This window comes from Canis aureus, chromosome 11, assembly GCF_053574225.1.
Source record: "Canis aureus isolate CA01 chromosome 11, VMU_Caureus_v.1.0, whole genome shotgun sequence".
NCBI lineage: Eukaryota > Metazoa > Chordata > Mammalia > Carnivora > Canidae > Canis > Canis aureus.
The window spans coordinates 52143184-52163465 of NC_135621.1; the positions used below are offsets into that span (position 1 = coordinate 52143184).

At 41.1% G+C, this 20282-nt stretch overlaps 1 long non-coding RNA gene across 7 annotated transcripts in view; it reads left to right on the forward strand.

Annotated features, from left to right (window-relative positions):
* LOC144324097 (uncharacterized) overlaps positions 1–20282 on the forward strand; it is a 126917-nt gene that overhangs the window by 2229 nt on the left and 104406 nt on the right. For all 7 annotated transcript variants that reach the window (XR_013389496.1, XR_013389492.1, XR_013389494.1 and 4 more), the window contains exon 4: positions 9516–9645. This is a non-coding gene — a long non-coding RNA (uncharacterized LOC144324097). The remainder of the gene's footprint in view (positions 1–9515; positions 9646–20282) is intronic.

Here is a 20282-nt window from a genome sequence, read left to right on the forward strand (position 1 = left end):
AGGTGGAAGGAAGAACAGAGCAGAGGCCCAAAGACATGCGATTGCATGTCATGATGGAGGAGCTGTCAGTGATTTTAGGCATTACTAGAGCCAGCCAAACACAGGCGAGGGTTGCTGGGAAGTTAGAAAGGAGCTAGGGTTTAATGCTCAAACTGCGGTTCCTCAAGAAGGTTGTTGGTAGAACTAGTGTCCAGAAAGAATCATCTTAGGCTACAGTAAGCCTTAAAATTTCTCAGTGAAAAGCATTGGCTTGTGGAGCCTTGAAATGTAAGCGAGCAGGATTTTTAGCAGGCCAAGGTGAAATCTTGCCTGCTGAGGAGAAGGTTGCCCAGCAAGACCAAGACATTCTGTAACTGCTATCTGCACATACTTGGAAAGCTTCAGTGGAATTTAACCTCTTTTAGCCTATTTAGACATTTCTTCATACCATTGAAAGTATTTACTAGGCCAGGGATGGATCCTCTTTCTTTCAGTCATGCAAACCAGACATAAAGTGAGTACTCTTTCAATTAGTATTGGCAGCACTGTGACCTTCCTTTCAGTTGAATGACTCTTTAATGAAAACTCAGGACCCTGGATGCCTGGGTGGCTCAGTGGTTGGGTGTTTGCCTTTGACTCAGTGCATGATCCTGGGGTCCTGGGATTGGGTCCTGCATTGGTCTCCCTGCATGGAGCCTGCTTCTCCCTCTGCCTCTCTCTCTGTGTCTCTCATGAATAAATAAATAAAATCTTAGAAAAGAAAGAAAGAAAGAAGGAAAGGAAAGGAGAGGAGAGGGAGAGGAGAGGAGGAGGGGGAGGGGGAGGGGGGAAGGGGAAGAACTCAGGACCCTCATGCTTCTATTATCCTTACTAACTTAATACTGTAATGAGGCAGGGTCAGGGGAGGTAATTAGCTTTATCTCACAAATGAAATACCATTTAGAATATTACTTAATTGTAGGTACCTCTGCTTCAGAATCTAAGCTGGAGACAAGAGCCCTAAGGCCATAGTTCCACTACTCTGTGTTCTGGTAGCTCCCAAGTCTTTCCAAGGTATTTCTCAGAAATTTATCTATGATTCCTCCTCTGATGGAAGAGCCATCAACAATCTTTTCTCTCAATCACTAAAAATATTCTCTCTTCACACAGTACCCCATCAGTATGCATAATTTTACATATAAAATTTTTAATGATAGGAAATTGAATGACAAAATGAATAATCACCTCTTCTAGAAAATGAATTTTTAAAATGATTGATGTGTAACGTATAACAAGCACAAGCTTAAGTCTAACATACAAGTGCGTGCTTAGCATTGTATGTATTGGATCAAGCTTTTAAACAAATATTTGGTAATGAAATATGCCTGTTAAAGAGACTACAGGAAAGTTCTTGGTTTCTAGGCTGAATTTCAGTAAGCCTCTCTTGTAGAAACTTCCTTGCTGACCTCTCCAAGATGAGAAAAAATGAGAAAAAAGTCAAGACTTACATTTAAAGCCATTGTGGTTTATGTGTATTTGAGACTGTTCCAAGTCAATTTATTTATAGAGCATTTGTCTTCAACAAGATGACATACAGTGCAGCCTGAACTTTGGCAATTGCCAGCTGAGAAGCAAAGTTGATGACAGGCACCACACCACAGCCTAGGAGGTGGTTGGTTGTCTTTGTTTCCCTCTCTTGACTAGTGAGGTCTCACAGGTTTCTACCTTTGTCCACTTTGGGAAAATGAGAATGTGCTTCCTCTCCAGGCCTCAGTTCCTCATTTTGCAGAATACAGATAACACAAGTCCTATCCTTTGAGACTTCCTTCCCATAGCTTCTTTCCTCTAGCCAGCTGTCCTAACCAACAAGGACAGAGGACGATCAGACTGGCATTCTTGATTGTAGGGCCTGTGTGACTCTTGACAGGTGAAAGAATTAAGCCCTAAATACCCTAAGGCATCAACAATTTGCTTAACCTCTCTCTTACTCGGATGGCAATTTGTTGTGTGTCAATTTTGAGAGAATGGAGAAACCAGTGCTCAAATCATTTTCTTGTTCTGTGGATCAGGTAAGGAGCCCTAGTTGAGAAAGTGAAGCTTTCCTTTTCTAGCACCTCCCTTCAGCCTCAGTGCTATTATGGGGCAAAACAGAGCTGGGACAGGAATCCAACCAGGTCATGAGAATGTTTTGCCCACAGTATTCTCAATAAGGGGTGAAGAGAATATGGAAAGAACATCCTGCATGGGCTTACACTCATATAAACACGGGAAAGATTGAGGGTCATTAGCTTTGATATTGACATTCTGCCTTTTATTCATTTATTCACTCAAAAAAATTGAGATGCCATTTTAGGGTGACCATCCACATTTGTCCAAAACTGAAAGGTTTCCTGGGACCCAGGACTTTCAGTGCTAAACCATACAGTCCCAGGCAAACCAGGGCGATTGGGCACCTAAGAAGCTGTTACCACTCAGTCAATAAATACCAGTAGCCTATTATTTGCTAATGTGCAATGATAAGAATGAGCATAGGAGACCATGGGAGCATGTAGGAGGACAACCTAATAGGCAAAGGGAGGACTTCCTAGAGAATGTGATCCATAGCAATTTGAGTAGAGTTGGAGAATAAGGAAAAGGTGTTTGAGGCAGAGAAAAGAAGCACAGAGGAACAGAAATATCATTGTCACCTCTATCATCAACATCATTATTAGCACATTCACAGCCACTGGTGAGTGGGTGCTCACCATGGGCTAGGCACCGTGCTGATCACTTTACATATATTGTCCATATTGTTGACCATTCCATTCCTCTTGAAACACTCTTCTCACTTGGCTTTGGGAACAACCCCTTGCAAGTACTTCTCCTACCTCTCTGGCAGTTTCTTTCAAGCTCCTTGGCTGGCTCCTTCGCCTGTTGCTGGAATGCCTCAGGATTAAGCCATGGCTCTCTTGCTTGTGACTTTTGACACCTGCCCTGAACAAACTCCCCACTCCCATAGCATTGGCTCTGTGCCAATGACCTCTAAATATGGATGGCAAGATGTAAAGTCTTCCTAAACTCCTGGTCTGTATTTCCAGCCACTCAGGCCACCTGTGGGTTCAGTCAAGAGTATAAACTGAGAATTATATAGCATATGTTATATATGTAAAAGTTGTGAATCAAGCTAACAAACAAATATCTTCTGTTATCTTGACAGATAAACTTTCATAACTTGACAAACTTTCATAACAACCTGGATGGCCATGGCCAATTTTATAACCTTGAACTTACACACCAAATTGTGGAAGTATAAGGAAGCCATCCTCAAACCCACAGCCCACCCATTTCTCTTCTCAACCCCAGCTCCATCTGCACTGTTGAGAGGTCTTACATTCACCTGTGTGTACACAAGCATAGTAGTGAGTAGGCTCCATCAACAGCCCCACTGTTGTCCATCTCTCAGGACCTAGAGACATGCACCCTTAGAGACAGAGTTCTCTGGAGAGTGGATCTGAGAGAGAAGCCTACATATGCCCTGGAAGCAGCCTCAGTGCTATATGAGCAAGGGACATAGAGTAGTCTTAAAAGAGTGGGGGGATGTGGGCTCTAGGTAGGACATCCCCATGGCCCTTTGTGTAGACGTACATCTGAAAGAAGGCCACAACCAGCCTATCTAAAGTGAGGCTAGGTCAGGGCCCTGTCCTGAAGTCCTGAAAATGCTTACTGGCAACTCCTCTGGAAGTCCTTAGGTGCTAAAAGCACATCAAAACTGAACTTCTCATATTTTCACCCCAATCTGCTCTCTATTCTGGCTTCATTGAAAAGCACCTCCCTTCATGATGTCACCCAAGCCACGCTGAACAACTTGCAGATATCTGCGTGTACTACACTGTTTTTCCAGTCCTTGTCATTCCTCTTGCTGCTCCCTCTGCCTAGAACATTCTTCTTCCCTTTCCCACTGCCTATTGCACATCCACTTATCCTTGGCCCAAACATCATATTCCCTGTGATGTCTTCCTAGCCCACTTACCCTCTCCCCTTGGTCCATGGAGAAATAATCACTCTCACTCAAAATATCCTTATAACACCTTATGGTACTATATCCTTATAGGTTAGTGGCACCAACTACACTGAGTCCCTTGAGGGACTGTAATTATGTTTTCACCCTTACCTTACTTGGTGACACAGTTGATGCCCAGTAAATTTTGTCAAATGAATAAGTGGATGAATGGACAAGGATATTATCATTTTGCACATGCCTTCTTCACACATTTTTAAACAAGACTATTACAAAGCGTGAGTTGTCTTATAAATTATAAAAAGGGAGAAAGTGGCCAGCAGGACAATTCTCATCTTCTAATGTAAGTCATTATTTAAATCAATTTGAAAATACTAAATATATATTTAAGCAAATGTAATTTTCATCTTCCTTGAGATTTTTTTGTGTCATTGTATAATAATTGTTTATACAATTTTTAAATTGCATTTCTTCGCATCTTATTTAAGGAATTTGTTGTTCACTCTACATTAGGCTTGATGAAATATAAATTAAAGCAATTAACCACCACATAATAAAGCTAAAAAAAATTATGCTTTCAACTGTGAATGGTTTCACAGAAAATGGGTGATTTATGTCATGGTTGGTACTGTAGTGGCAACATGAGGGTATGAATTCTCTGCAACCTCAAAATTTTAACCTCAAGTTTTAATTTCATTTTCTTCATCCTGGCTTGGTTTGTGATTATCTTTTGGCTTATAAAATCAGGATTCCCCAGCCTCAAGACTCTAAAGTGGGCACTATTGGGGTCCTCTCTTCCCTTCTTCACAGTGTCCAATTCCCCACCTAATTATCTAGCCAATAATTCTAGGTTCTGCTCATAGAACTTGGAGTAAACCATTGTCTGCTTTGAAAAAATATTTCCAAATGTTCTAAACTTAACTAGCTACCTGCCTTCTTTCTTTCCTTCATTTCCTACATATCAGTTTTCTTTATGGTGTGCTCTGAATCATACTGTCTGCTATATCTTCCATGAAATTCTTGGTAACAACTTCAGTTTGGAAGCCCATCTGCCATTTTGCTCTCTGTTTGCGATTCACTGACCTCTCTTCTGTAGAGAAATCAGAAACCAGGGGCCGGTCTGTAAAGAAGATTCGCAGCTCTATGTGGCTATGGGATCAGATGCACCCTATGAGAACTTGATTAGAAAGTTATGGATTAGTATCTGGATTTGCTAAATTCTTCATGTTATTTGTTGTGCCCTGAAATCATATTAATAATGAAAGTATACTTTGTGGGGAAATAGTCACCTCTTGTGACTTTCCAAGGTCTTTCCTGGAAGGAAGGAGGTTAGCTTCCCCTCTGCATGAGAAAATGGGAGTTGCGTTAGGGAAAATATCTTCTTTATTTTACTGCTACATTCCCACTTTCACTGGTTCCAAAGTAATAAGAGTCACAACCCCTGCTATTCATGTGGGGGCTGGGGGAGACCTAGATGTGCCCCTGTTTCAATTACAAGACTGATTAAGCATAAAAGAACTGCTTTTTTTTTTTTTAACTGCCAAACATTTCCTCAGAAATTTAGTTCTCTATCTTGAAAATTTTCAAATGTACAGAAAAGTTGAAAGAATGGTACAAACTATTCATATACTATCCAGTTTGAGTCAACAATGTCTAGCGTTTGCCACATTTGCTCTTTCTCCCTCTCCACACATACACACACACACTAATCTACAAATTATTTTTTTTAAGATTTTACTTATTTATTTGATAGTGAAAGAGTGAGAGAGCATGTAGGGGGAGGGCCAAAGGGAGAGAGAGAAGCAGACTACCCACTGAGCAGGGAGCCCAATGTGGGACTCGATTCCAGGACCCCAGGATCATGACCTGAGCCGAAGGCAGATGCTTAATGACTGAGCCACCTAGGCTCATAAATACAAATTATTTTTGGATGAAACATTTGAAAGAAAGTTACAGGCATCATACTTCAGCCCTGAATTTCAGCATATCTCTCCTATGAATAAGGATATTCTCCTAAAAACCCACAACACTGTTACCACACTTAAAAAATTCTGTACTATCTTTGATCCAGCATATACTTAAATTTCTGTCTCCAAAATGATTTTATAGTTGTTTTATTTTTTCTAACTGGGATCTGACAGGGGTTATCAGATTACAAGATTACAATCTTTGCAGGATTACATCTCTTTAGACTTCTAATTTTAATTTAGATAGTTCCCCTATCTTTGTTGTTCATGACATTGATATTTTGAAGGATCTAGAACAATTTTCTTTTACAATGTCCATATTCTGGATTTGTCTGATTGCTTTCTCATAGTATTATTTGACGTGATGCTCTATACCCTGTATTTCCTATAAACTAGAATTTAGGACTAAAGACAAGATTCTGGTTGAAGACTTTTAGCAAAAATATTGCATAGGCAGGGGCACCTGTGTGACTCAGTTGGTTAAGCATCTGCCTTCTGCTTGGGTCATGATCCCAGGGTCCTGGGATAGAGCCCCACATTGGGCTCTCTGCTCAGTGGGGAGCCTGCTTCTCCCTCTGCCTGCCACTTCCCCTGCTTGTACTCTATCCCTCTCTCTATCTCTCTGTGTAAAATAAATAAAATCTTAAAAAAATAATTCACAGCCAATGTTGTGTATTTTATACTGTATCATCTCAAGAGCCATTATTCCATTCTTAGTGATGATAAATTCGATCACTTAGTTAAGATGCCATCTACCAGACCTCACCATTTTAAGGTGTGTTTTCCATGTTTAATTGGTAAGTAACCTGTGGAACAATACTCTGCTAGCATGTAAGTATCCTTTCTCTAGCAGCTCTTCACCTAGCAATTTTATCATGCATCAATAATCATTGTCTGATAATAAATTACATTGAGGGTTGCAAATGGTTTTTCAAATTCTGTGATCCCTTCCATATGTATTAGCCATACTCTTTTTTGCAAAAAAAAACAAAAACAAAAAAAGGCTCCCTTCCTCCCCTCTTCTCTCTTTTTCTGAGCATTACTATTAATTGTGGGTTGTTTTTTTTTTTAATTTCAGTGTACTATAATCAATTACATTTATTTTAGGTTTAGGTGCTCAGGTTGTCCCAAACTTAGCCAGTATTTCCTGTTCAGTCCAGTTCTTATATTTCTTTGATCGATCTCCATTAGTTTTTGAGTAGTTTGTTGCTTTCTGACACAAAATATTCCCAGCTTACCTTCTACTTTACTCTCTCTGCCTGGATCTGGAATCAGCCATTTTATTCAAGAGATGTTCAGCAAATCTCATTCCAAACGTAAAAAGTCATCATTCTGTATTTGTGGAGTTTTTAAAAAGATTTTATTTATTTATTCATGAGACACAGAGAGAGAGAGGCAGAGGGAGAAGCAGGCTCCATGTGGAGAACTTGATGCGGAACTCTATCCCAGTACCCTGGAATCATGGCCTGAGCCAAAGGCAGATGCTCAGTCACTTAGCCACCCAGGCATTCCATCATTCTGTATTTGCTGTACTCCACCTATCCATAAGCACTTCAGTGGCTTTCCTAGATATTCAGAAGTTTTTCTTCTCAGTGCCTTTATTCTGGACCCTTGCTCTCAGTACTTGGTTCTTTGTGTTGTCTCTGTGTAGCTCTTAGCATTTCCTTCAGTCCTTTCCAAAGGGGTCATACTTGTGTCATATTTCCTAAGGTGTAAATTGTGAGTACTGGATCAGACGGGAAAATGGATAATATCACAAAGCTTGTTTAGAAGCTGCAGGTAAAAGGCCTAGAAAACGCATGGCCAGGACAAGACCATGAAGCAAGACCTTCAGCCAGCAGGATGCAGTGCAACTGCCCTCTGCAGAGAGGACACAGCTTCCCACAGAAACCCTTTCATCCTCACCCCTGCTTACTTCCCTGAAGGCAAAGAGGACTTGGGCCAGAGCAGGAGCTTTGCTTTAATCAGAGTTCAGTATGACCTCATCTCAAGGTCAGAAGAGAAAAAAGGAGGTAGCTATGGCCCTAGGTCCCCAAAGACCTTTCCAATATTGTATGAACCCATAGGGAAATTCCCATGTTAATTTACCTCTTGTGTTCATGTTTAAGTTTCTTTATTTGAATATATTTTGTCTGGATTTACTATGTCTTTTAGAGATAGATAAAATTGGAATAATTTTACTTACCAGTGATTTCTAATTATTTTTATCATATTAAAACTCTTAGTCATGGACCAGAGGTCTTCTTCAGCTGTATCCTTCTGTATCTGGTGGCATTATCTCCCACAAGCATTATACTTCCCAACCCCAGCAAGTGTCTCTTGAGCCATACCATCCCCTATCCCCCAGTCATTTGTCATTATATAGAGGACCCATCACTGTACAGGGACTCCAAAGTAGGAATTTTTATCCAAATGATCACCAACTGCTCTGTGATGTTGGGGTAAGTTTTATAACCTCTCTGGACCTCAGACTGCAAGTCAGTCACATGATCTCTTGATTTTAAGGCCCCTTTTAGTAAGGATTAGAGGGGAAGAAACATCCTTAGAATCTATTTCCTCAAATTATAGATTGCTTTGAGTGGGAAGGGATTTTACAGGTCATTTAATATAACTGTCTAATGAGGAAATTTAGTTCCTCAAGATGAGAGGATTGCCCAAAGTCCTGCATGTAGTTGAAGGAAGAGCCAGGTTTCCCTGACTACCAAACCAGTCCTTTCTATATTATACACAACTGACTTCCACCCCCACCCTCTTTAAAATTCTGCTAACCTAACCCAGCCAATAAGTAACCTAATAACCCCTATCTCTCACCCTTCTCACCTCTTTGTATGTGTTTTTATCACTTCTGATTATAATAATAGTAACTAACACTTTTCAAACATTCAATTCTAGTTTCTGTGCTAACCATTTTACATTTAGTATCGCATTTAATCCTCACAGCGGACTTAACAGAGCCTGTTCTACAATCATCCAAGTTTACAGATGGAATAGCTGAGGCTTAAAGGATTTACATAATTTGCCCAGTCACAACTAGTAGCTCTCAGAATTAGATTTCTAACTCATCTGACTTCCACACATCCACAGCACATTTCTGCCTGTGAATATAGTCACTCGTCCATTCATTATTGCTCCCTGAGTACCTGCTTGTACCCAGCACCATTCTAGACAGTATATGAAATAAAAAGAAACAGAAGTCCCTGTCTTAACTAGAGGTGCAAAAAATCTATAAACATGAAACAACTAGAGTGCAATTCAAGGCAACATGTATGTTACAAGAATTCCAAATCATTATTTTTTATGTCAATAGACTAAAAACTTTCCAAAGGCAGAGTTCAATCCATGGTTTCTAGAATACAGTGGACTCCAGATAGATAATAGAAATAATCTCCTGTCAGACAAAAAGATAGTTGGAGTTGAGAAAGTAGGTTTATGCTGAGAGTCAAGCTAAAGTCATAAATTTATTTTATTTTATTTATTTTTTATTTTTATTTTTATTTTTTTTTCATAAATTTATTTTAAAAAAATTTTAATTGAAGTTTGATTTGCCAACATATAGTATAATACCCAGTCATAAATTTATATCAAATTTGCAGGTCCCACTAAGATAATGTTAACTGTCAGCAACAAGAAGAGTTGAGTATTTACTATATGCTAGGTGCAGTGAGGGACACCTGGAAGAATCAGAGACAAGGAAGACAACCAGGACATTCAGACCCATCAGAGGTAAGGCTGTTTTGGGATCCATACAGTGCCTTATTGCTGATGTGATTGGAAGGCGCTGGGCTTTAGGATTATTTGAAGCATCTTGGGAAAAGAGAATTCTCTTCCAATGGGAGGTGGAAAATGACAAACTTGGATGTTGGGGTAGTTTAAAAGAGGAGAGGAAGTTTGGAGTTTAAGTAGGAACTTAGTAGACCAGTGGTCTTCGAGCCTTCTCACCACCCTCCACATCAAGGGGCAGACTCCCTCAAGATGAGAATTTGATTTGTTTTTATTGTACTGCTTTTGCTAGACTGACTCACTCTTGAGGTTGCTACACATTTATGAGTGAATAGTCTAACTATTTATATATCTTTGCTAGACTTCAGAATTATCGAGTTGACTTCAAGTCTTAAAAACAATAAATTTAAAATCAGTTTGGTCTGTGAAACACCTTAGTTTGATCTGAGATACTCAAGCCTGAAAGTTGGAGACTCCTGAAAGTTTGAATTCTGATGTGAACATACTAATGTCATTAACAGTGGAATCATTTCTTTCAAAAATGACATTGGGGATCCCTGGGTGGCGCAGCGGTTTGGCGCCTGTCTTTGGCCCAGGGCGCGATCCTGGAGACCCGGGATTGAATCCCACGTCAGGCTCCCAGTGCATGGAGCCTGCTTCTCCCTCTGCCTATGTCTCTGCCTCTCTCTCTCTCTCTCTGTGTGTGACTATCATAAATAAATAAAAAAATTCTAAAAAAAAAAAAAAAAAAAAAAATGACATTGGGTAATGGCTTACTCTCTACCAGAACTCTGTATCTTTCTATCTGGAGTTTTATGATGTAGTAAAATAACAATAACAAGCAGGATTTCCTGGGGAGAGGTAGAATCTATTCTGTTTAGGCAATTAGCTTTCCTAGCTCTTTAGACAATAGCTTTAATATAGGAAAATACGCCAACTGGCCTTGAGACAATGAAAATGAATGGCCTCCCAAGGTTCTCCCCAGGCTCAGCATTCTGAGATACTTCACATGGATACTAATTCCCTTCTCATTGTTTTCATTTGTGCGGTGCATTATTTCGGTGGGCACTGGGCTATAAAAGTCATAGTCCTTTTGTGTAAGTATTGAAATTGAACAGGCTTTTACAGTATGGCAGGCCCTGGAGGGCCATCTTCACAGAGGTTCCAGCTCTACTGACAGGCTGCCTTTCTACAAGAGTCTGCTATGTCTAGTTTTCTAAATTGTAAATGCAGATTTTTTCCCCTTTGAGGGCAGTGTGTTGGTAGTTCTGCAGTATACAATGATCTAATACCCAGAGAGTCTGTTACCATGCAACAAAAGCTAGGGTCAATTATGAACCCCATCAGTGACCCACAGCATCCCTCATGTCTTTCACAGCAGTCTATTTTGAAGAGCAGACACTTTAACATTTTTAAAGGGAACCAGAATTATCATTCAAATGATAAACTGCTACACAGACAGACATTCTCTTGTGATTCATAGAAGTGCAGGTCATAAGAGGTTATGTATTTGGTCTCAGTGTTTATTAAAGAAAGTGAAGACAAATAGATAAGACAACAAATCAAACATTGCATATCATAGATGCCAAGCTCAATAGAATGATGTTCCAATATTAATATGTGGGCTATATAACCCCACTGGGCAAAAACATGTTTTATTCAGGAAAATAACAAATCAAGTAATCTCTCTATAGAAAGCCATTTACAACTCATTTGGAAATTGAATTCATAATCTTTAATAAAGCCTGTTTATACCAACCATGAAGGAGTTTCAAATAAATAAAACTGAAAGCAATGATAAATTAGCTTCCAAGCCTTTATATGTTTATTACATTGTAATCATTCAAACCTACTGAAGTCAAATTTGTTTTTCCAATTTCCTAAATTCAATCCAATGAGCTCCTGGTTCTTACACAAAACCAATTCATATTGTCAAATGACAGCAAGGAAAATTAATATTATGTTGGTTCTTACTGTCCAAAGGGACTTTACTAAGTGTAAGTAATAATATAGGCTCTTACCAGCTAAAAATCTATTATTTAAGGTAAATTCTAGCCACATGCTCTGATACTCTTAAAAGGGCAATGAAATGAAAAGTCGACCCCGGGGATTATGTCATATCCAGCATGTTAAAACGGATCCCTAGAGCTTTGGTCAGGAAATAAAGAGCTATGCTAGAATTTTATTGAAAAATCGTGATGACAAAGCCCTTTCCATTTGAAACTCAGAGTTTATCAACATCATCGAATCAGTGGCTGGAAATGAATGGAGAGGTGGTCTCATTTTGTTCTCTCCTTGGCACCCAGCTTTAGGTAATAGTCACATCACTAGTTACAAATCAGGTTAGGAGACTCTGCTCAGAAAATTCCCTAGGATGACAGGGTTCCTCCTCGTCAGAGGCCCAGGCTGAGCTGAAGCTTCCCCACTGCTGCCCACTGCAGACCTACTTCTCGCAGATCCACTGTGTCTAGGACAGATTCTGTTTAATCCAGGCACTTCACTCATTCCACTCTGCGTTTGTTTTCAGTTGAGGAAAGGGATGATTCCTCATGGGAGAATGTGAGAAGAAAGGTAAACAGTGCACGTGAACGGCCTAGAGCTGCCTAGAGCATTCTCTCCTGCCCATTCACAGGGCAAATATTTACCGAGCCTGGATTCTGCGCATAGCATCATACACAACTGGTAATGGCTTTGCAAGCCTCAGAGTGAGGGCTCTGGAGGCCTCTCACTTCACCTGGTTGGCCAGGATGGGGAATGGGGAGAAAGAATTTCAGAGGCAGCAGACCTGGTTTGAATGCCCTGGCACCGCATCACAGCTGTTGCCTCCATGAGTCACTACCTCTATGAGCTTCAGTTTCCTCATCATACAGTAGAGGATTAGAGCACATACCCTGGAGGGTGATGTGAGAGTGAGACCCAGTGTACATCAGGTGGTGGGCACTGCCCAAACATTCTTGCCACCATCCTGCCTTCATGCCCCCTCCCTTCTGGACCCCGCATTGGATAGGATGTTCTGTATCCAGTGATGCAGGCCTTCCACTCTCCTTCCTGAGGCTTGTCTTATTTTATGTCAAAGTTGTACAGTCTTTGAGAGGAGGAGCTGTATCTTGCCCAGCTCCAATGCTCCCCAGGACCAGCCCCAGATTCACTGTGGGCTCCTGAATAACACACAGACTGTCTGCTCAGAAGCGAGACTACTTCCCCCACCCGCCTCTTTCTCTTCTCTGCTGCAGTCAGGCCTGCAGCCAGAAAAAGCCCAGGATCTCCCCCATCATTTCCTGCAGCCTCCACACTCCTGAGCAGCAGCAGAGAGGAGAAGACGGGGAGCTGCTCCAGACCAGTGCTGTGACACAGGGTCCCTCCCCAACCTCCTGAGCTGAACCCAGCCCACATTCTTTTAGGGGAGACCTAAGGGGAACGAAGGAGGACGAGGAGGAGGACCACATATCCACAGTGTTCACAGAGCTCCCAGGCACTCCTCAGCCTGTTCCCTCCCACAGCATTAAATTCACAGCACCCCTCCTCCTCGTGGGTGAGATTAGAGGAATGAACTACCTTTACTGAGCATTACAGTGGCCCAGAACTTACCTAATTAACAAAGTCGGCTCAGTTCTTCCTCAGAACATGGACATCTTATTAGCCCCATTTTAGAAATGAAGAGACTGAGGATAAGAGAGGTTAGTTTGGTCCCCCAAGTCGTAGCCAGAAAGTGCTTGGGCCAGGATTTGAGGGCCCCAGGCTGTCTGACTCCAGGCTCACTCCCCCCTCAGCTTCAGCAGGCTGCTTTGCTGGCAGGTGGTGGGGAGGGAGCTGACTCATGGCTTTTGATTCATTCGGTCCTCTTTTCTGCATTAGCATTGCTGCAGCCTAATGAACAAATGTTGCATTATGCATTTCTCACTTTGCAAATATCCACATGAGGCTGCTTGCCTGCAAGCCCAAAGAGTCACATTTCCAGGTGACATATTGACAAGCTAGCTTATAAGTAAGTTAAAAAGAATGCTAGAGTCTTTAGAGATCATCTAAACTAATTCTTAAGCTGGAGTTCAAGGGAGGACCTCAAGAAGTCTGTAAGACTCTGAATTTACATACATTTTCCTAGGCCAAGGGTCTATAACTCTCACCAGATTCTCAAACAGGTTCTAAGTCTCAAAAGGGTAAGGTTAAGAACTGTACACAGCCTGGCCAAACCAAACCTCACATTCCTAGACTTGTTCCTGCCATTGCTCTGTGAGGCAGCACAATTTGTGAGAGAGAAAACCCAGAACTAAATACCAGAAGCAGAATCTGAGCTCTGAATCTTCTGGCAAACATTTTAAAGACTCATGAATTATTAAAATAGCTAATTAAGTCAACCTTCACCAGAGAATATTTGCTTTTCCATCAAAACAGAGCTCACTGTGAAACCTGACTTCGCTCCGTCATTTGCTTAAACATAAGGTCAGCTCCCTTTATTCTGTCTTTGCTGGTCTAGGAAGAACTTTCCGTGGCCTGGCATGTTAAGTAGTAGCAGCCGCTTTGTGTACCTCAGTGTACACAGCTGGGAGCCTTGAACCCATTTTCTCTTCTTTCCTCTGGGATCCTCTCCTCTATCGTCCACATTAACCATGCCTATTCCAACATCTTCCCCTCATACCAGGATGGTGCTGCCCCTAGGACACTGTGAGTGAGTGACCTAGAACTAGAAACATACAAGAATCATCAAGTCAAGGTCCATTGTACGATTGCACTAGACTCCCTACATTTTGGAGCACATTTACCAAGTATCCCCTTCCCTCCCCTCCAGACTTAAATGCTACTTTCAGGATCCCTCTCCAATTCCACATCCTTTGTGGAACCTTGTTATTTTATCTATGTCAGTTTCATCTATTTTCAACTAGATAATAAGCTCCTTGAGGGTAGGAACAACTTCTTCTTTCTTTCTTCTTTCTTCTTTCTTCTTCTTCTTCTTCAAGATTTTATGTGTTGATTGATGAGAGACACAGAGAGAGGCAGAGACATAGGCAGAGGGAGAAGCAGGTTTCCTGCAAGGAGCCTTGATGCAGGACTCAATCCCAGGACCCCATGATCATGACCTGAGCCAAAGGCAGACACTCAACCACTGAGCCACCCAGGTGCCCCTCTTTTCTTTTTTTTTATTTTTTTATTAACGATTTTATTTATTTGAGAGAGAGAGAGAGAGAATGTGACCAGAGGGAGGGGCAAAGGGAAAGAGAGAAGCAGACTCCCCACTGAGCAGGGAGCCTGATGTGGGTCTCCATCCCAGGACTCCAGGATCATGACCTGAGCCATAGTTAGACGCTTAACCAATTGAGCCACCCAGGGGCCCCTTATTTTTTTCTTCTTGTAACGTATTTACCAACAGGTTTTGTACCAAGCTAGATGCCAAATAAAAAACTATATTAATTAAGAAGTAGGCTTCTCCCTACTCCCTCAGTCTTTGAAGTTGACCATTTGCCAACAGGATCCATTGCAAAATGAAAATATAGGACCCCATCTGGGAGTGGGGAAGAAATTAATCTCCTTCCCATAGGCCCTCTGCACCAACCCATGATCAATAGGTGACTCCCTGGGAGATTATAACCTCTATGCTGGTGGCACTCAGTACCTAGACCAGAGGATGCTTCTAAATTACTGACCAGATGCACAATGGCACTGCCAGCCCAAGACAGGAATTGCTACCACCTTGCTCTACCATGAGATGCCCCGGTAGAGCATTCCATTTAACCTGATCTTCCTCATACCTGCGCCCAGGACCATGCCGTGAACAGAGGGCAACAGTGGCATATAGGCCTCCCCCCACTGATGCAAATGGGTCACCATCCCAGGTGAAGGGTGGCAGCAATCATGAGGCAGGGGTGGGGAAATGGGTCACTGAGGGACAGGGAACAGACCATCAAGATCCCATCCCCATCCCCCCATCCCCCCCCTCTGCCAGGAGGCAGGAAGACGTAGGAAGATAGGACTGCAGGAGAGTCAAGGTTCTAAGCCCCTGGGCACATGCTCCATTGTTCCATTAGACTTCATTTACACAACACAGATTGAAAATTAAATTACTGACAGTTTCAAGATGGCAAATGCTGAGCATCAAACCCCAAGTATGGGGCCCTTATGAGTAAGAGGACCTAAGTAACACATGAAGCCAGGCCTCCTGTGTCCTAAAACCTTTGGCATAACTTGACTTGTAAAAATACAGAGGAACAATGGGTAATCTCTTAGAGATTCATAGAGTTACCCTAATGGCTGTGGATACTACCACTTACCTCATCTACTATTTTGTATGTGCATAAGGATTCATGACTTGGAAACAGATCTCTAAGAAGATGAATAAAATTGGCCAGTAAAGCACTTATTTAATGTTTAGCTACCAGCTACACAGTTTTGATAGAAAATTCTATTGTTTGGAGATTGGTTTAGCCATGACCTACCTCCCCTTTTCCTATGGAAATCATTCCCGTTCTTACTTTCCACAGAATTCAAGCATCTTTAATGTTTACCAGAATAGGAATGGTTAAAACAAATTTTACTCAGTTTGTATGAGGCCTCAAAAAAAGATTAATGCAGCATCACACTTTGGTTTTAAACCCAGTGTTAACCACTGTAAGCTGTGTACTATTTTTCTCTCCCTCACATCTTTAATTCATGACTGTAGCTGAATATTTATCCTAAAAAGATTTTTAAAAGGTTGATTGATCCAACTGGCATTGGCCTGGATCAGATCCCATGATGGATAATGCTTTTTTTTTTTTTAAGCACAAGCAAGCAGTCCCTTTCCTCAATAACTTAGGACTTGATGGAGTAAGGTGGCCCCTGAGAGCTGAATTTCTGAGTTGGACTAGGGCAGGGTCTGCTGGGTATCTGCACTGATGACATCTGAGGAAGGGAACTGGGTGCTTCAGTTGACTCTGAATTTCTGTTTCTTCTTTTAAGCACCGTCAGATTTTGACTGGATATGTGTGCCTCATCCAGCACCCAACTGCTTGGGTAACATCTGTGAGCTGCTAATTAGTTGGAGAGTTTTGTAGCCCATAGGAGTGAGCTGTATTGCCTAATAATTGTAACAGAAAAAGAATCTCAGAATGGAAATGAATTGTGGGATGCTGGGCAGTTTTGAATATTGGTGTCTCAATCCTGGGAACAAGTTCTTCTGTGGTTGCTAGTTCCTACTCATCTGCAAGCATTTCCAGGAACAGAGAAGGTTTAATTTATCTCTTGGTGTCTACTACATAGTTAGCATTCAGTAGATGCTTTTTGAATTGATATTGCCCTCACCTGCCTTCCTTTTCTCCATTTTCAACTCCAAAATTCTTCCCCTAGGAGCTAATATTAGTATCACTGGCCATATCTTAGCTAGAGATTTTCCCTCTAGGAAAATCTTATTCATTGCTTCACTGGTCTGGTGAAGCAGTGGCACTATAAACACATGTTCTAGGCCAATGTGAGTTCAGTGGATTTCTTCCTTTCTAGGCTTCCCTACCACAGAGGCAACTTCTAATCCTAGGGGCCTCAGGAGAAATAGTAGGTGACCCCTTTCTTCACTCGCTCAGGAGATCACTACTAGGATCTATTGACCTTTTGTCTGTGGATTGTTTTTCTAAACTGAGACAAGAATTACATTATAGGCCCAAATCCCCATTAAGCCAATTTTCATTTTCCCTCTGCTTTCATGGAAAGCAGTAATAAATCTTGCTTTGTGGGGCCTCTGCCTCCTTATTCAGTCCCTAAGCTAATAAGATCAAGACTATTCCTGAAATTAGATTAAATAATTGGCTCTCTTCTTTCTAGAAGTTTTGGAGCTCTTCTGACCTTTCTTAAAGAGGCAGAAATTATCTTGTTTTTTTCTCTCTCAGTGGTCTTTGAGTATCCTGTCATTCAAAAATAAAAAATAAAAAAGAAGGTATGGGATATATATATATATCCCATACCTTCTTTTATATATATATATATATAATTTTTTTAAGATTTATTTATGATAGACACACAGAGAGAGAGGGAGAGAGAGAGAGAGAGAGAGAGATGCAGAGACTCAGGAGGAGGGAGAAGCAGGCTCCACGCCGGGAGCCCGACATGGGACTCAACCCCGGGACTCCAGGATCGCGCCCTGGGCCAAAGGCAGGCGCCAAACCGCTGAGCCACCCAGGGATCCCTGAAGGTATGGGATAGAGAAGGGAGGAAAACTGAGAGTCAGCTTTCACTAACTAGTTGTGTGCCTCAGTGTCTCAGGCCTCAGTTTCCTTTCTGTGAAATTCAGGACTCAGATGAAAAAGCTATCTTTATTTTTATTTATTTATTTTTTTTGGATTAACAATTGTTTCTTTTTTTTTTATAATTTCTTTTTTTTATTGGTGTTCAATTTACCAACATACAGAATAACCCCCAGTGCCCGTCACCCAATCACTCCCACCCCCCGCCCTCCTCCCCTTCTACCACCCCTAGTTCATTTCCCAGAGTTAGCAGTCTTTACGTTATGTCTCCCTTTCTGATATTTCCCACACATTTCTTCTCCCTTCCCTTATATTCCCTTTCACTATTATTTATATTCCCATATGAATGAGAACATATAATGTTTGTCCTTCTCCGACTGACTTCACTCAGCAAAAGCTATCTTTAAAGGTCCCTTTTGGCTCTAAAAAATCTAGGTATCTCAGAAGGCTGAAGTTTTCATGGATAAACTGTAATTCTCCAGGCTTAAGGAAATTGTTTTCTTTGTGATGAGAACAAAATTTTTTTCTCTTCTCTTTAAAAAAAAAAAAAATAGAACAGAACAAAATGATCCTAAATTCAGCTGATTTCTTTCTGAATCACAGAATTCATTTTCTGAAATAGCTGTCTTTTCCTTCAAAAGACCCTTCAAAGTCTTCAGCCTTGTCAACCAGCTCTATCACTTTTATATTAGGTCTTGAAATAAGGAGCTTTTTAGAGTAGACATGAAAGGAGCAATGACAGGACACAGGCATGGTTGAAGAGGCCATCTGCACAAACCTCCCCCAGGTTTGCTGTACAAATCAGCTCCCCTCCCATCCTTTTGTAATACCATCCAGACTCCTCTGCAGAATCTGGGCAAATAAAATGCTATTTGTCAGTCAACCTATTGATAATTATTTTTCAAGTGACTGTCGTGTGCATTCAACTATTGATCCTTCATAGTTACAATCCCAACAGTCATACAGGCCTTAGCTTTTAAAATCAGAAAAAGCTGTGTTCATAGGACTTAAGTATATTTCCTTAAAAGGAGACCACCTCAGAAGACTTAGAGGTTAAGAGCAGGGACTCTGACTCGTTAGAGTAGGTTCAAGTTCTAGAAGGTCCCACCACCTACTAGCTGCATAAGCTTTAAATTCCCTAAGCTTCTGTACTCTCAGATATGAAATGGAGGTAATAAATAATGCCTATTTCATAAAATGGGACAAGGAGTAATTTAAATAAATTATGGAAAGGACTTAGCATAGTATCTGGCACACAATAAATACTCAATAGAGTCAGTTATTATTAAGAATGATACTCTATTAATAATACATAAGTCAAGTCATCCTTGTTGCCCTAATCTAGAGAAGCAACTATGGCCTTAGGCATCATACACCTTTCTGGACTTCTTTTTTTTTTTTTTTTAATTTTTTATTTATTTATGATAGTCACACATTGAGAGAGAGAGAGAGGCGGAGACACAGGCAGAGGGAGAAGCAGGCTCCATGCATCAGGAGCCCGACGTGGGACTCGATCCCGGGTCTCCAGGATCGCGCCCTGGGCCAAAGGCAGGCGCCAAACCGCTGCGCCACCCAGGGATCCCTGGACTTCTTATGGGTTCCTGAAGCAAGGTAAAGAGGGGAAATGCCATTATGTTTTAGTCATTGAAAGTAATGGTAAATTTCTTTGAAATGCCTCCAATTATATTTTAATATAAAAATTATTTTCTTCTGAAAGACAGAATACAATAATTTAAACAACTAAAATAAGTAAGTTCTTAAACTTGAGAGAGAGTGATGTTTGGCCCTCCATTGATGACATCGGTGAGTTTGAACTCTCACCCTTGGTCAGGATTGAATGCTGGCTCTATCCTGTTGAGGAGTAGTAAACAACAAAAAGAAGAAAGGGAAATGAGGACCATCCACAAGCTTTGGCACCACATGGACTAACACAGATCAGGACTCAGTAATGCTTGTTTGACTGAAAGTGTCCATTCTTCTGTCACCCCTACAAACTGGAATCAGATGGACCTGAGGGCCAAGGCAGATAAAAGACAGTTACTCCTGAGTGGGGAAAATGCCATGGTGAAAAAAGTAATCATAGCTTTTACTTTAGAATTCAGATCCATGTTGAGATGAAACTCATATTCTACTTTGGGTCAGGGAGTGGCCCAAAAGGCCTAAGAAAATTTGTGTTCAGGTTTGAATCTGCTCTAGCTCCTTACAAAAGCTGATACAGTATCAGTCATCATCATCAGAGGGTCTCAAATAGAGTTTGCTTAGATTACAGAATCAACAGATTCGATCTAACCCCCAGTCAGGCAGGATTAGATAAACATAGAAGTGCATAATTGCTTTACCAAGTTTGACTACAAATTGTGAAATATCTCAGTCTAAGGTATAGCCAAGCAACCCGTGAAATAATCTCACTGAGTTGGCTGGCTAGATGCAGAAGAT